This window comes from Crocodylus porosus, unplaced genomic scaffold (genome assembly GCF_001723895.1).
Source record: "Crocodylus porosus isolate Cpor-Errol unplaced genomic scaffold, CroPor_comp1, whole genome shotgun sequence".
NCBI classification, from domain to species: domain Eukaryota; kingdom Metazoa; phylum Chordata; order Crocodylia; family Crocodylidae; genus Crocodylus; species Crocodylus porosus.
Window position 1 is genome coordinate 366,513 of NW_017728939.1, and position 10,144 is coordinate 376,656.

Below are 10,144 nucleotides of genomic sequence, written 5' to 3' on the forward strand. Positions count from 1 at the left end.
GTCTAATAAAAGATATCACCTCTACCATGAGTCCTGATCGCATTTTCCTCTACAGCTACAACCTGGATACCTGATTCTTTCAGGTGTAATTCTACGCAGAATTGGATGAAGGTCCTCTGGTTTGGGGTTGATATTGTCTATCTTCTCCTTTTTTACATCAGCTAATTATCCTCGTATGAGCACAGGGTCTGTTCAGGCCCGTATCCTTCTCCCCACATTGTACTTTCCCTACTCTATCCCCCATAACTGTGTGGAGGAGTCAGAACCTCAGAAGAAAACCTAGGATATATCTACTTAGAAATGACCATGGCATATAGCCTAGCTAGCTCAGGGACTGCTGGCTGCAGTCGCACAGGACTCGGTGCAAAACCTGCTGAGAGGCTCAGGAATGATTTGGAAGGTTACGTCTGTGCTAGGAGGTTAGGCACAGGTAGACTGCTCCCAAGCCAGCTGGTTTAAAGTTACCATCTACCAACTACCATCACAGCAAAGCAATCAGGCTTCTGGTCTTATTTGCTGAATCCTGGCCTCAATAAAGATGTCCGGAAAGGCAGGGAGAAACCTATAGTAGAATTCCTCTTTAAAAACCCACAGCTTCAGGGGACTAACAATGACATACAGACTTGTCCCCTGCTATGAGATTAGTTTAAATCCAGATGAGGTGGGTAATGACAGTCATTGCCAGCCAACAGCTCTGGTTCAGGGGCAGGCAATTATTTCAGGCGGAGGGCCGCTTACTGAGTTTTGGCAAGCCATCGAGGGCCACATAACAGGCAGCCAGGGCAGATAAATATTAATTTTCTAAATTTTTTAGGGGCCCAGGCTGGATACAATGGTCTGGCGGGCTGCCTCCGGCCTGCGGGCCACATTTTGCCTACCCTGACTTAGGGGAAAGGTGTCATTTCCAGGGGATGGGGCTCCTCACCATAAAACCCACAAATCAATCACAGCTGACTGTAATGGGCAGGCCCATTTCCCAGGCCAAGAGAGCAAGGAATGAATAAATTAAGACAATGCAGCCACTGAAGGAGCCCTCCAGATGAAGCCAAAACCCTGCCAGGGAGCAGATGCTTGTGCCCTCCTGGGTCTGTGGGTAAATATACCTGGAGTTTTACACACACGCGTGCACACACACACGCATGTACACACACTGCTGTAAGGAGTCGTGCCTGCCTTTCTCCCTCCCTGCCTGCTGGGCTCTGGGAAATGTCCCCAGAGAGCTGCCAGCTGTGGAAAGCTGCAGCAGCTGGAATGCAGGAGTGAGGGCAAGGCCAGTGGAAATACGGAGGTGGCAGGCAGAGCCTATCTGTCACCTTCTGGTGAACTGACACCTCCGACAACCCTGTACGGGTCTGGAATACTGTGTCCACACATCTTCAGTCAATGTTATCTCTGGTCTCATCATGGGCCGCTGGATCGACCGCTGGAAGTCCGAGAGCAGAGGCCGCGCAGGGATCCTGAACGAGCTGCAGCACCGTGGGCTGTTCTGTGGATTAGCAAAGGGCTTTATCCTAGCTGGGAGAAACACGCTCTTTCAGGAAAATATTTTGGGTGTACGTTTCACAGACAAGAGAAAGCCTCTGTGTTTTGTCAAGTTGGAAGACGGCCAGAGAGGGATTTATTTTTTTTCCCCACCCCCAAGATGCAGATCCAGTGCATTGATGGTAAAGTGTTTAAAACTCTCCTAGTCCCCACATCCACAGCAGTATGGAGAAGGCACAGGAAGCTGCTGGTAACAGAGGGGGGAGAAAACACACACAGCCTCTCCCCCTTCCTTCCCACGGCAGACACTCCTGCCCTTGGGGCAGGGGGCTGGACTCGATGATCTCCTGAGGTCCCTTCCAGCCCGAATGTCTATGAAATCTATGAAATCTCAGCAAGATGTCTATCTGCACAGCGCACAACTGAAATGATCCTTGCAGCACGGCTATCTGGGCCCCCACCATGCTAGGGTCTGGCTCCCAAGCACAGGTCCCCCGCTAGCAATACTGGGAAAGGCTGTGGCATAGATGGGGAAGAGCAGATCAGCAGAAAGCAAAGCAAAGCCAAGCCACACCTGTCAGGCTGCTTCGCCGAGGCTGTTTGCAGGGCTCTGTTATCACTGCCCAGAACGGAGGAACCCAGCCTTGGGAGATAATGCTTGCCCCCGCAGCCAGTGCCCAGGGCCACTTCCCTTCCCCTGCCAGGCCCCTTCTCATAAGCTGTGTGAGAACAAGGCGGCAGAGGGTTTCACCACTCGTTAACCATGCGCAGATAGACCTGGTGAGTAGGCAAGAATAAATGCAAGCAAAAGCACAGACAGAAGAGCCCCCCCCATGCACCCCCTCCAGCCTTTCTTCTCCGACCACTTCAAGCTTTCTTTTCTTCTCAAGCCACAACAAGGTACACTTTTGTAAAGCAAATTAGCAAACATCAACAGAGCTTAAAAGGAGAACTAAGGGGGAGGGACTGTTTTTAATTAGTGGCTTTTAAAAAGGGCTTCATTTGGTTAATTACTTTGTCATTAAAAAAAAATGTTGCTGCTGCCGCCTGAAATCTAGCCACCTTGCTGGTGGCTGAATGGCACTGGAAAACTTGTGTAAATGTGTATTTACTGGAGGAATACACAAGCCATGGGGAGCTCACTGACCACATCCTCCCAACGACAGTGCTACCAGCCAAACTTTTCCCAAAGTCATCTGGGGGGTCCGACTCGGGAGACTTCAAAAGGGCCCGAGGATGAGCATCCCATGCTTTCTCATAAGGTGCTTTGAGGCATTTCAGGTTGCACTCTCCAAATCACTTGCCATTTTTTAGCTTCTTGCCCACAGTATTATACATTCCTTGTCCCAGACAACGAAGTAAGACTTGTCACACTTTGTGCTGGGCTCAGTACTAACCAGTATGGCTCCTGCCATTTATAGGGTGACTTTGTTGCTGCAGCACTTGGAAACGAATCAAGGGAGAGAAAGAGAGAGAGAATGTATTTGTATATAGCACATTCGATAGCTGCAGCCAGCCTGGAAGAAAATCTCAGGAGCAGGGTACCACTGTTGGGAAAAAAGGAGGATTCAGAGCAGCATGAAAGGACCCCTTTAAAACAGGCATGGGCAAAATGCAGCCCATGGGCCGGATGTAGCCCACTAGGCCATTCTATCTGGCCCATGGGGCCCCTAAAAAATGTAGAAAATTGATATTTATCTGCCCCCGGCTGCCCTCAAGGGCTTGCTAAAACTCAGTACACAGCCCCCCACCCGAGATAGTTGCCCACCACTGCTTTAAAAGAAACTTCATTGGCGCAAGGTCCTCAATGAACGTGTTCAGTGTTGTAAAGTTATCACAGCACCCAAGCACGGGCAGGAAGGGGACACTCAAAGGAACCAGGACTCTCCAAAATGATCCCTTTTATTAGACCAACTGGGAAATCGCAAGAAAACTGTCCTTTTCTGGAAGCTTTCGGGACCAAAGTCATAGAAGTTCAGGGCTGGCAGGGACCCCAGAGATCATCAGCCCCAGCCCCCCGCTCAAGGCAGGAAAGACTGCTGAGGTCAGAGGACCCCAGCGAAGCGTACGTCCGGTCGCCGTTTGAAGTCAGGCTCTGGGGAACGTACAGCTGGTAGAAGATGGTAAAGAGTCCCCAGAGGTAGGGAATAAACTTCAGTTTTGCAGGAAGAGGAGCCGCCGGATCAGGGCTGCTACCCAAGGGCTTGGCTGGGGCTCCGAGAGATGAGATTAAGGAAAAAGGAGCAGAGGCGGTTGGAGGGGTCCCGAGCAAAGCCGCTATGGCCGGGACCCGGTGAGGCTGGGCGTTTTTCTTCTGGTGTGTGCTGGGAGAGCAGGCTGCGAAGTTTCCCCGGGGCTGGCAGGAACAGCCTTCCCCTGGGCCCAAAGCCAGGGCTGGGAGAGGCGGGAACAGGTTTTGTTATCAGAGATGGCTGCGGGGGAGAAGTCAGTCCCAGCGACAGGGACCTGCATGCCTTTGCATTCCCAGCAGCACGTCCCTCCTGGCGGACGCTCCCCGCGACACCCGCGGCCTGGCCGGCAAGGAATGAGATGGCAGGGTCCACCCCCCACTTCCAATTAATATTTTCCAGACGGCCCCTCACCGCCACCCCTCCGGCAGCCTCCTCCCCCCCAGCGGCCTGAAAACACCAGCTTCTCTTACACTTAATGGGGAGCCTCAGCTGTGTTTGTTGTGGGACCAACATGGAGTGATTTCAAAGGGCAAAAATTTGGAAACTCTAGGAAACAGCTGCGGGACCGGGGGAAGGGAGGGGAGGGAAGAGAGGCTCCCCGGGCAATACGGAAGGGGGCTCGCAACAGCCCCCCGCCCGTCTCTGCTGCTGCTTTGTGCCGAGGGATCCTCGTTTGCAGCCAGGCTGCGATTAGGACGCGGCGATGGAGCTGACGCATTCCCCCGTTAGCCAGATCCCCGCAGAGGCCACACGTTGTCAAAGAGCCCCTTCCCTCCTTCCAGGGAGTAAATCTTTAATAACGCAAGCCAAAGTAGCAGCTAGCGGCCCAGACACGCCGGCCTCCCGAAGGCACCGGGGCTGGGTGGAAGAGGCAAGCCCAGGGATGGCGCGGCCATGCGGACCCACTCGGATACTCTCAGCAACACGCCGGGTTTGCCCAAGGGGAGGGTCTCCATAGACACGGCCCCTTTGCCAAAGAGGCCCAGGGGTCAGGGGTCAGGGGTCGGGCTGGGGTTGGGGCAGACTCGAGCCTGCTCTTATTCGATGCGAGGCGTTTCCGCTGACCCGGCTGTAACGTCCTGCGCCCGGTCCCGAGGGAGAGCTGTGACCCCACGAAGCTTCGGCGTGCGGGGCTTTGCGAACAATGCAGCCCGTCCCCAAAGAGGCTGCCCCCGCCCTGGCACGATGCTGATGCTTTCCAGGCTGGGGGGCTTGCGGCTGCCCTAAGCGGGATGGCTTCACGCTTCGGAGGGATCACAGATGTGCAAGGACCTGTCTGCCCTCCAAGCGTGGCAGGCCAGGCAGGCACGTACTCGAACACAGCACCCACCTCTGCACCCGTTACCTCCCAAACCAACAGCAGCTGCAGCTGGGTGAATTTACACATCCGTCCCAGCGCTGTGAGCTTCCTTCTAGCAGTGTCCCTGTAACCAGCTCTATCGTTACAGCTCCAAAGGAGAGTTTATCCAGAATGAAGCTTGATGGGTGGGTCTCTTTTCTGCCAGCGACCAGTGGCTGGTGATAAACAGCTACTTTCTCGAGTTGAATAGCAGGAAGTTAAATCTTGTTTCTTTGCATTTCAGGTTGTCAGCTGGAACAATTGCCCACCTGTGGCACCACCCTGGTGTATACATATGGAACAAATACAATGCTGTCAGAGGAATCGACTTCCCATGAGAGCCCCTGGCTTGGCATGTCCTCTTGGGAGGGAGCTGAGGCCCTGCGGGCACACAGAGACCTCCAAGTGTGGGCTCATGACCGGGTGACGGTATGTGCAGGATGGCGTGGGATTGGGCATCAGCCCGTACACAGCTGCAAGCACATCTGAAAGTGGCTGTAAGGACATGCATGTTCATCTAAACTCAGTGTATGCTTGCATGTACATGTGTGCAAGTGCACAAGGATCTGTACAGCTGAGTGTGCAGCCGCAAGTCTGGGGGCATCCCAGTGTTTAAAGCATGTAACACATACACATGACCGTGTGCGCAGCTATGTAATGATATGAAGGTTTGCGTTGGCAAGCAACCTGCATAGGCTCGCATGCTTGTACACACTTGTCTATACCAGCATGCAGTCGTGTGTGGCCCACGTACCCACTGGGCATCTGTGATTGCCCATCAGCTAGCTTTAGTGCTGAACGGAGACCTCGGCCAGATCGTTCCCGACCTGAAACCTCCTTCCTGGGCTCAGATGTTCCCCTCTCAGCTGCTCAAATGGCCGTCCTGGCCCCGCTCTGCCCCATGCATCATCCGTTCCAATACTCTCCCCTCCGGGACTCTCCAGAGGTGGCAGCCGTCACAGCTGGGCTGAGCTGGACAGTTGTGTGCAGCTGGAGACCCAGCTGAAGGAGAGGCACAGAGGAAGTTCGCTGTGAGAAGAGCAGGACCCTGTGTGTGTGTCACGAAGGGGGGGAGCAGCGGACACCGAGATGCACACAGGCCCACATTGTTCCCGCGAGGAGGAAATTATTAATTTGCTGGGATAAAGTCGGCAGCAAGTCAAAAACCCGTCTTTCCGAAACTCCAAAGAAAAGCCTTTCCCCCCAGCCCCGGTCCGTGCCAGCAGCCCTGCCGCCTTTGTGCTGACAGACGGGCCCGACACAAGGGCGTCTGTCCGGGCACAATGTCCCCACACAAGGATGAAACAGAGCCCTGGCTTCCCCCAGACGCCACTGCTCTTTCATTGCTTCTCAGCACCGGGGGGTTTCAGGACACCACTCGTCTCCCTCCTCCCCGTCTGCCGGGCTGCGGGGGACTCTTTCGGGGGCCCCTCGCAAGCCGGGCCTTTGTCGGGAACGGAGGCGCAGCGATAATGCCGCTTCCCTGTTTGTTTTCTCCGCGCCTTTCTACTGGGTGCTGGCCTCCTCCTCGCCCATCTCCCCGAGCTCGAGTGAAGCCAGGTCTCTGGATGCATTCTTGCGCGTGTGTGCGAGTATGTGTGTGCGTGTGCGCGTGCGTGCGTGTTTTCTCCCTCATTTGGCACAAACTAAAGGATTCAAAGGGAAACCAGGCTTGGCAGCCGTGGGGGGAGGAGGGAGATGAAAGAGGGACTCGCTCCAGCTTTTCCTCCCGGTTCCCACACTCAGCGAGGCGCTGCAAAAATCTGGTAATCATTCCCAGCCGCACCTGGGCTGACAGCGCCGTGGAGGAAATGAGGGCTATTTATAAACAGGCAGGAAAAGGTTCCCGGTGCCAAACGGGGCCCCAGCACAAGCATGGAGAGCGACTCCCCCCATTGCCAGTGCCCAGCGGGCCAGAGCCGAGCTGGCGAGACGGCCACCCCGTCTCCACTCAGAAGCTCCCCCGTCTCTGTACGGCGCCCGGTGGAACCCATTGCTTCTTCGTAGCATGGCGTGCCAGAGCCTATGGCTCGGGCAACCCGTTGCAATGGCACCGCAGGCAAAAGCCCACACTAAGGTGACCTTCCCGCCGTCCCACCCGTGCCACGCTGCGGACGCTGCCCTTGTCCACGTGCGGGCACTTGTCACCGAGGCAGTCGCAGCCCCCCAGCGTGCCCCCATGGCCGTGGTGGCTGCCCTGCTCCACAAGCGCACGCGCCCAGTGCCAAGGGAGAGAAGGGAGGACTCCTCCGTCGGGAGCGGGTCCGCTCGGGAGCAACTCGGCTTTTGGGGTCTGCTTTGGGGCTGTTCTCCACGGCGGGGGCTGAGAAACCGCCCGTGTGAACCGCAGAAACAAGCTTGCGCCTTTCCCACCGCCCTCCTCCGTCTCGCATTCCTCCCCTGCTATTCACCTCCTTGAGTGACAGCAGAAACCCCGCCGCAGGAGCGAGGAGGGGACGAAGCGGAGATGTGCCAGGCTCCCTGCCTCCTGGTGGCTTTCTTACGGCACTGCCCTGGCAGCAACCTCAGGAGGACGTGCACAAATGTTCTGTTAGGCACCCAGATTGGCTTGCTAGACACAGGAATTTGGACACAGCGAAACTATATACGGAAGTGGAATGAAAGCGCCCCGCTAGCTCACTCGCCGCGACCTGCAAGGAGTAATTCTATTTATAATGAACTCTGCTGGGAGTGGGGAGAAGCCGGCTCCACTTAAGCCCATAAAATTACACAGCAATATTAATGTCTCCAACACAGACACACTAATAAAAATAAATACAACAAAACCCTCAGCCTTTTCCCATATGGCTCGCTCTTCAGGTCTATGATTACAGGCCTGAAGAGCAAGCCATGCGAGCAGGACTGTTCAGCCTAGACAAGAGAAGACTTTGGGGTGGTTTGGTGGCAGCTTGGCAAATATATCAGGGGAGAGCATCAGGGGCGAAGCGAACAGCTACTCACCAAACGCCCCAGGGGATGACCAGGAGCAACAGTTGTAAACTCCTAGGAGGAGGTTTCAGACTGGATATAAGGGAAAACTTCTTTACAGTTCGAGTGACCACTCTGGACTAGACTCCCAGCGGGGTAGTGCAGACATCTCCAAAAGGAGGCTGGACGCACACCTGGCCGGGGTGATTTGACCCCAGCCGTCTTTCCTGCCCAGAGCAGGGCGGCTGGACCCGACGATCTCACGAGGTCCCCTCCGGCCCTCAGCTTCTGTGAATCTGCAAAACAGCAACTAGAAATAAAATTGAGCAGGAAAACAACATCTAACTCATATGCTTGAAATGCTGAGTGCCCACAATAGAGGCTTGGCATGAGATTTATGTAAGTGTGAAGTAGATCTGTATGGGTGGTGATCATAGATCCGTGCATGATTAGATGGACACATTCATTTCTTCACAAGCAGTAGGCTAGTTCAGCATAGCTAGCTTATGCCCAGGAAGAAATCAGCTTAACAGTTCCCCTAATTTATACGTCATTTAAAATTCTTCTCTGTACAATTTATCTGAATGCTTCTTAACCTATAATCTGACTGCTGCCTTCCTGAAGTTGTTTTTTTTAAAGGCTGCCTCGCTAGTCTGCAGTCCCTGCCTCGATGGGCCTAATTCCCCAACACTGGTATCTGCACTTAAAAGTCAGAATGCGTTTCCCCAAATATCCTCTAACCTTCACACTTAATGTACTGCTTCCATGAACAGCCCTGTCAGTGAATTCGTTGCCTGGAAAACTTATGGTAAGCAATCGCAAAGGGAGTGGAAATAAATTCCCCATTTATTTGGGCAGCTTTACAGTATGCACGCACAGAAACTGAACTCCCACCAGCTACGTGTCAAGGTAATCCCAGCTAGCACAGTCAGTCCTTCGGCAGCTGACCCTGAACTATAAGAGCAGCACCCATAGCTCACTACTGGTAGTGAACTACAGATCCGTTTGTTGCTGTGGCATAGGAGGATGCTCAAGAAGAGAGGGTCAGGAGAGTAGCTAGAAGAAAGGCGGGGAAGGGAAAAGGGAAGCATCAGCGCCAGCCAGGATTGTTCTCAGCACTTTTGCAGTTCCCTTTTTGATGTCAGAGCTTATTTCCAGTTAGACTGTTAAGTCAGGGTGCTTTTCTGTACCAATCTCAAGGCTCACTTGCGCTCCCGAGTGGCTGCTGGAATAATTTCCTGACTCCCATCAGCACAAGGATCAAAAGAAACCATCCATTAAGAAATGCTGGGGATTCAGAAGAAAGCTATAAATCCCAGACTGAAGCCTGGCACCAGCTTTTCTTCTACTTGAAAGGATCTGCTGATAGAGATGCGGAAACCCCTCCAGAGCAGAGACACAGCTTCAACTGGCAATGGTTCTTCTGCTGTTATAGATTAAACCAAAAAAATAAGCTATCCCTGCCAGGCGATTTTTTGCGGGGATGCCTGCCACTACATTAGAGTTTAAGCCGGTGTGGCTATGCTGATCAGAGGTGATTTTTCTTATACACCTAACTGACAAAGCCGGGCCAGCACAATTATATTAAGTGCAGATCATGCCCCAGGAAGACACCTTTCACTGGAGCAGTCATGCAACACCAGGGTGCAGAAAAGTCTTTGCCCTGGTGACTTAATGGGTTTCAGATGACAGCCCCCCAACCATGACTTTAAAGGAAACGTCCTGTCCCTTGCCAGGAATCAGGCAGGCTTCTCTGCATCCGGTCGGAGATCTTCAGAGGTCTGGGCACGAGTCTCTGTCCAAAGCACGAAGAAGCCCCCTGCCTAAAAGGAGTTTTCTATTCATCTCATTCATTATTATTCATCTCATCTATTACCCTTCTCCCAGACACACGCTTGTCTGTATGCTCCCTTCCTCTTACTTTGAAAAGGCGGCTCTCTGACTGCCCTTAAGGCAGGGTGGCTTAGCCAGACACTTGCCACACTGCAGGCCCAAACTGAGGCCCACCAATTGCCTTAATTAGGTATTTTCCTCTGCAGACACCTGCACTACCTGGCTTTATGATGCCCTGCAACACAAGTGAGGTAAAAAAACTCTCTCTCCGTTCGTTTCTTTGGAGGCTCAATGAATATTAATGATCCTTCAGGCACACATTGTTGGTGATACAAAAGGGTATATATTTGCAAATAGGGCCAGAGAGAGA